Here is a 6,193-nt window from a genome sequence, read left to right as displayed (position 1 = left end):
TCTTCTTTTTTAGGTGGCTTTTGCACATGGCTTTTACACCTCTTTATGGCTTTTGTACCTCTTTAGTTATATCTTATCTCTTCATCCTTCTACTTTAATTTAACATTATGAAAGGGATCTAAAACACAACTATCAACATTTTCTTCTACACATGCCTTTTGCACCTCTTTAGTTATATCTTATCTCTTCATCCTTCTACCTCTTCAAACAGAAACACACAAAAATATCTCGTTAAAGCAGCTTGACAGCTCCTTTAAACAGGATGAGAAATTTCACTTTCACCCTCACCTTCAACCCCTTCACCAAAGACTTTTGATACAGTAGTCCAAATCCAGGAATGTTATTAGTAAGTTTTTTGTTAGGCCTAACTCACGTATTTTCATCCTAAGATCCAGTAAGTTTCTTATATTGGTTAACAAAAATATGCATAAGTGGTAAGATAGGATAGAAACATAGAAGTGATTGCTCTGTGTTGGATTGAATTGCCACATAAATAGTTTGATTGTATAATAGTAGTTGAAATTGAATTTATAATACAGAAAAAATGAGAAATTGAACACAATTGATTGAAAAGTAATTTGTTAGATAGGTATGCTATTTCTAGTTAATTTTTCTTATATTAAATATTTAAAATTGTATACAAATATATTGTAACATACTCAAAATTGCATACAAATATATAAATATCTCTAGATAAATATATGTAACATACTCGAAACTGTAAATATATAAATGTCACCATGAGTATTAATTGCAAGTGTATACATATCACTAAAATGGGCATAACTGAGAATTTATATGCTACTTCATAGATTTCATGTGATTCGTAAATGCCGACCCTCTTCACGTGCCCCTATCATATAATCAAGTACGACTATTTGTGCAGAGGATGGGTGTTGTGTATCAATTATTTTAACTTGTCAAATTATGCAAACCCATATGCTAAATTCAAGACAAAAACTTGATTTAAAAAAAATAGTACAAACTTTGAAAATCTGAGCACTAAACATAAACCATATCATTGATGATCACTCAAATTATATAGATTACACTAAAACATAATAAACTTTTAGGGAATATAACAAAATGTTGTGTGCTCTCTATGACAACTACAGATCAATTCCTTATTTCTTTTAGAGAATATAACACTATGTTGTGTGCTCTGTAGGATATTATTATCCCTTAATGTTATCATCATATCAATATTATTACCTCATTTATAACTTACATATAATTCTTATATTGTAATAAAACTAACTTTTACAATTATTAATGATATGGTTTAATAATTAATTCATGATTAATTTATTTTAAAATTAAAAAATATTTATTTACTAATAATTAAAATATATTTAATATTTATTCAAAATTTCTTATTTTTCAAGTAAATACATATTTTTTACTTATTTACATCAAAGACATATATTTCTCCCCTCAAATATATAAAAGTTTTTAAATAATTTCAATAAGTTTTACCGCCTAAATAAATGTTAATTTAGTAAAAAAAAGTAATAGGATAATTTAATAATTTAATAATATTTATTTAATCAATTTTATAAAATAGTTATTCAAAAATTATATTTCTTTCATTAATTATTTAATTTTTTTATTGTATCTTTTTCCAATCTCAGTCTTATAATTTTGTGTCATATTCTATTATTATTTGATTATATAACTATATAACTCACATAATTAATGAGATGCCAAAAATATATAAATAATTATATAATTTTTTTTATGATCATATATCAATTGTGAGTTTTTCATATTATATCACAATTTTAATAATAGTTAATTCATATATTACATATATATTTAAGAATAATATGAACATAAATTGCGTTTAATACTATTTATTTTAAATTCCATTTAATACCATTGATATTTTTAATGTTCCATAAAAAGTCCCATCATTATTATATATTTTCTTTTGATAAATTTAATGTCATTAATTATGTATTAATATATTTTATTATTTATAATTTTATATAGAATATTAAATTTTAAAATAGAAAATCTATTTTAAACCCTCATTTTTCTGGTTTCTTCTTCGACCAATTTCTTTGATTTTTTTTTTCTGCATCAGCAACATTTATTTGGCTTTTTTTTAATTCTACCTATTCTTATTTTTTATGCATCAGCAACCCATTGATTTGACTTTTTACACATGGCTTTTGCACCTCTTTATGACTTTTGTACATGACTTTTTCTACCTTAATTTAACATTATGAAAGGGATTTTTCTACCTTAATTTAACATTATGAAAGGGATCTAAAACACACTATCAACATTTTCTTCTGCATAATCAGACAACACCATCATTTTTTTCTACACAATCAGACTGGACACTCCATCATTTTCTTCTGCACATCATACAGCACACTCAGACACATGCCTTTTGCACCTCTTTAGTTATATGTTATCTCCTCATCCTTCTACCGAAATTTTACTTTCAACCCCTTCAAACAAAAAGAACCTCTTCAAACAGAACACACTGAAACAACTCCTTAAAACAACATGACAGCTCCTTTAAACAGGATGAGAAATTTCAATTTCAACCTCATCTTCAACCCCTTCAACAATTCATAATTTAACATTATGAAAAGACTTTTGATACAGTAACCCAAGTCCTGGACTGTTATTTGTAAGTTTCTTGTTAAGCCTAACTTACATATTTTCATCATAAGATCCATAAAATGCTCTTATATTGGTTAACAAAAACATCTAGAAGTGGAATAAGTTGAACAATGAAAAAGGCTATAAAATAATTTCATTATCTAAATGATCTAAAGAAGGATTGAAGATTGATGGTAAACAATGAAATTTTGGAATGAAGTTAAAAAGATGAGAGATATGATGAATTTTTGTATGTTATAGAAGATAGGATAGAAACATAGAAGTGATTGCTATGTGTTTGATTGAATTGCCACATAAATAGTTTGATTACATACTAGTAGTTGAAATTGAATTTATAATGCAGAAAAAATGAGAAATTGAACACAATTGATTGAAAAGTAATTTGTTAGATAGGTATGCTATTTCTAGAACAGTTAATTTTTCTTATATTAAATAATCAAAATTGTGTACAAATATATTGTAACAGACTCATAATTGCACACAAATATATAAATATCTCTAGATAAATATTAATATACTCGAAATTGCAAATATATAAATGTCACCATGTGTATTAGTTGCACGTGTATGCATATCACTAGAATGGGCATAACTGAGAATTTATATGCTACTTCATAGATTTCATGTGATTCGTAAATGCCGACCCTCTTCACCTGCCCCTATCATACAATCAAGTACGACTACTTGTGCAGAGGATTGGTATTGTGTGTCAATTATTTTAACTTGTCAAATTATGCAAACCCATATACTAATTACACTAAACATAAACCATATCATTGATGATCACTCACATTATACTGATTACACTAAAACATAATAAACTTTCAGAGAATATAACACTATGTTGTATGCTCTCTATGACAACTATAGATCAATTCCTTATTTCTTTCAGAGAATATAAAACTATGTTGTGCGCTCTTTGTGATATTATTATCCCTTAATGTTATCATCATAGCAGTATTATTACAACAATCATCAATGATCATCATTTATAATTAAAATTTCTTGTGAATAAAATCCTTAACTTGCATAATCAACTGAGTAGCTTCAGGCAAATCAGGAAAAATATAAAAAGCATGAATCATATTAGGATATTCAATCAACTCATCATTTTTCCCTGATTTCCTCAACCAATCACAATACCTCCTTTGCCAATCATTTAACGGGTCAAACCCGCCCACAAAAACAACCGTATCCGGGTAATCCAAACTCGACAAATCCTCCGCATTCGGCCCACAAACATTCACCACGCCATGATCTTGATTCGATCCCTCTGGCAAAAACACAAGATGATGAAAGAGGAGAAGATCATTCAGCCGCATCTTGAGAATCTGGAAACAGTCAAAATGGGGTCTGAAGATTGTGTTCGTGAAGTGAAGATTGGGTCACTCCTGGAAGAATCTGTGAAGAAGGGGTTGATTGAGTTGCTACAAGAATATGTCGACGTCTTTGCCTGGTCATATGAAGACATGCTTGGTCTGGATACTGATATTGTGCAACATTTCCTGCCTTTGAAGCCTGAGTGTGTGCCTGTGAAGCAGAAGCTCAGAAGAACTCATCCTGATATGGTAGTGAAGATTAAAGAAGAAGTTCAGAAGCAAATTGATACGGGGTTTCTGGTGACTTCTACATATCCTCAATGGGTGGCCAATATTGTGCCTGTGCCTAAGAAAGATGGAAAAGTCCGAATGTGTGTGGACTACCGTGACTTGAATAAAGCTAGTCCGAAAGATGATTTCCCCTACCACATATTGATATGTTGGTAGACAATACGGATAAATTCAATGTCTTCTCATTTATGGACGGGTTTTCCAGTTATAACCAGATTAAAATGGCGCCCGAGGATATGGAGAAGACAACATTCATCACACCTTAGGGAATATTCTGTTATCGAGTGATGCCTTTCGGTTTGAAGAACGTCGGAGCCACGTATCAACGAGCTATGACTACCTTGTTTCATGATATGATGCACAAGGAGATCGAGGAGTATGTTGATGATATGATTGCGAAGTCTAAAACGGAAGTTGAACATGTAGAGCACTTGTTGAAGCTTTTCCAGCGTTTGAGGAAGTACAAACTCCGCTTAAATCCGAACAAGTGTACATTTGGAGTCCGTTCCGGCAAGTTATTGGGCTTTATTGTCAGTGAAAGAGGTATTGAAGTTGATCCTGCCAAGGTCAAAGCAATACAAGAGATGCTTGCGCCCAAAACTGAGAAGAAAGTCTAAGGTTTTCTTGGCCGCTTGAATTACATTTCCAGATTTATATCCCACATGATTGCCACATGTGCGCCTATATTCAAGCTCCTTCGGAAAGATCAGCGTCATGTTTGGACCGAGGATTGCCAAAAAGCTTTTGACAGTATTAAAGAGTATTTGTCTGGGCCTCCGATTCTGTCTCCGCCTGTTGAAGGGAGACCATTGATTATGTACTTAACAGTGCTTGATGACTCCATGGGTTATGTATTGGGTCAGCAAGATGAATCAGGGAAGAAAGAGTATGCTATATACTACTTGAGTAAGAAGCTCACTGATTATGAGTCTCGGTACTCAATGCTTGAGAAGACATGTTGTGCTTTGGCTTGGGATGCTAAGCGCTTACGCCAGTATTTGTTGAATCATACGACTTGGTTGATATCCAAAATGGATCCAATCAAGTATATCTTTGAGAAGCCTGCTTTAACTGGGAGGATTTCCCGTTGGCAGATGTTGTTGTCTGAGTATGACATTGAGTATCGAGCTCATAAAGCTATTAAAGTTAGTATCTTGGTTGATCACTTGGCACATCAACCAATTGAGGATTATCAGTCTGTTCAGTACGACTTCCCAGATGAGGAGATTCTGTATTTGAAAATGAAAGATTGCGATGTGCCTACGCTCGATGAAGGGCCAGAGCCTGATTCCCGATGGGGCATGGTGTTTGATGGTGTTGTTAATCAATATGGAAATGATACTGGGGCAGTGATTATTACTCCTCAGGGTATACATTTTCCTTTTACAGCAACGCTAACTTTCAAATGCACGAATAATATGGCGGAGTATGAGGCCTGTATTTTGGGTTTAGAAGAGTGTACTAATCTTAGGATCAAACATCTTGATGTTTATGGTGATTCAGTCCTTGTTGTTAATCAGATTAAGGGTGAATGGGAGACGAATCAGCCTGGCCTCATCCCATACAGAGATTATGCGAGGAGGATTTCAACTTTCTTTACTGAGGTTGACTTCTATCATATTCCTCGAGATGAGAATCGGATGGCAGATGCTCTTGCTACGTTTGCTTCTATGATTATGGTGAAATATTGGAATGAACTTCCCAATATCACTGTGATGCGCTTGGATAGACCAACTCATGTATTTGCAGTTGAAGAAGTGAAAGATGATAAGCCATGGTATTTTAATATCAAGTGTTTTCTTCAAAGTCAGATTTACCCGCTTGGGGCATCTGTTAAAGATAGGAAGACCTTGAGGAGATTATCTGGCAGTTTCTACCTCAATGGTGATGTGCTTTATAAGAGGAATTTTGACATGGTTTTGCTCAGATGCGTGGATAGACACGAA

General features: G+C 32.4%; 1 long non-coding RNA gene across 1 annotated transcript; it reads right to left on the bottom strand.

The window, feature by feature from the left end:
• Positions 1 to 1,172: 1,172 nt before the first annotated feature.
• LOC127115682 (uncharacterized) lies at positions 1,173 to 3,878 on the bottom strand. The gene is made up of 2 exons (XR_007800841.1): positions 3,605 to 3,878; positions 1,173 to 1,212 (listed from the first exon to the last, which is right to left on the bottom strand). It is a non-coding gene; the product is annotated as an uncharacterized LOC127115682 (long non-coding RNA).
• Between the last annotated feature and the right edge of the window lie 2,315 nt (positions 3,879 to 6,193).

This window comes from Lathyrus oleraceus, chromosome 1 (assembly GCF_024323335.1).
Source record: "Lathyrus oleraceus cultivar Zhongwan6 chromosome 1, CAAS_Psat_ZW6_1.0, whole genome shotgun sequence".
NCBI classification, from domain to species: Eukaryota; Viridiplantae; Streptophyta; class Magnoliopsida; order Fabales; family Fabaceae; genus Lathyrus; species Lathyrus oleraceus.
This window is presented reverse-complemented; position numbering and strand designations above follow the sequence as displayed.